This window comes from Condylura cristata, unplaced genomic scaffold (genome assembly GCF_000260355.1).
Source record: "Condylura cristata isolate star-nosed mole 26May11 unplaced genomic scaffold, ConCri1.0 scaffold00006, whole genome shotgun sequence".
In the NCBI taxonomy this organism is placed as follows: Eukaryota; Metazoa; Chordata; class Mammalia; order Eulipotyphla; family Talpidae; genus Condylura; species Condylura cristata.
The window spans coordinates 5,391,093-5,392,514 of record NW_004567107.1 but is presented as its reverse complement, the minus strand read 5'-3'; positions in this window follow the sequence as shown (position 1 = coordinate 5,392,514).

Genomic DNA, 1,422 nt, shown 5'->3' with positions numbered 1-1,422 from the left:
TAGCCACAGCAGCAGATCTTGTGGGGGGTAGGAGGAGTCTGAATTTCAGTCGCCCGTTATACTTTTAAAATGTCTTCTTGCCCACAAAAATGTATGAGACATGTAAAGAAACAAGAAAATATGGCCCATCCATGGAACAAAGCTGTCAGTCAAAATTTCCCTAGAGAAGCCCAAACACTGGGTTTGTAAGAAAAAGACTTTATGTCAGCTATTTTAAGTGTGGAAAGAACTAAAAGAAACTAAAGGGAAGTGTGAAAATAATGTCCCATAAGATAGAGAACAGAAAAAACAGATACAAATTATGGAAAATAACCAAATAGAAATTATGGAGTTGTAAAGTAAAGCAGTAAGGAAAGCAGAACAGAGCTTTAGACATCTCTGGGACACCTTCAAGCATAACTATACATATATATAATGAGAATTGTAGAAGTAGAAGAGAAAAAGACAACAAATTTTCAAACAAATAAGGTCCCCAAACACCCCAAATTTGATGAAAAGTATGTACCCAAGAAGCTTCACGAGGGCCCTCTCTGGTGGTGCAGCGGGTTAAAGAACAATGCTATGAAGCTGTCCACAGCCACCACAACATTCGTTCAATTCCCAACATGGGAGGTGACCCACATGGCGCAACAGACCTCTCCTGACCCACCCATTGTTCCCCTCAGCAGTGTGCTTCACTCGATCTCCTGTTTTGTTCCCCACTCTGTCTCTGAATTCTCTCACTCCCCGCACCTCTGGTCTGTACCCAAGTTCTTGTCTACATAAATAAATAAATATTTTTTAGAAAAAGAAGCTTCATGAACTCCAAATAGGATAAATTCAAAGAAATCCATACCCTATTTATGAAAAGCAAAACAAAGAAATTATCTTGAAAGCATCAAGAATGAAGTGACTTAATCACTTATAAAAGACTTCTGATGACTTCTCATCAGAAACGATGGCAGTCAGAAGGCAGAGAGATAACATACAAAGTAAAAAGAGGAAAAAGTCAAGTCAAACAAGAATTCTGTGTCCAGCAAAATTACCCATTGAAAGTGGAGGGGAAGCTGAATTAAAACCGAGATAACTGATAGTAGTGGATCTACCCAGACGACCTACCCAGGAAGGAGTCCTTCAAACTGAGTGAAAGGGCACTAGCCAGTAACTCCAATACATGTCAAAAATAATGACCACTGGTAAAGGAAACTGCATAAGTAAAGATATAAAAAATCTGTACATATATTTTTGTTTGTAATTCTTTTTTTTCCCATATCATTTAAAATATGATTGAGGCAAAAATTATAAATCTGTGCTTTTGGACATTCAACTTTAAATTTGTGCAAATTTGCATCTTCAAACAACTAGCAACAACAAATGTTGGCGAGGTTGTGGAGAAAAAGGAACTCTCCTGCACTGCTGGTGGGAATGCAAACTAGTACAACC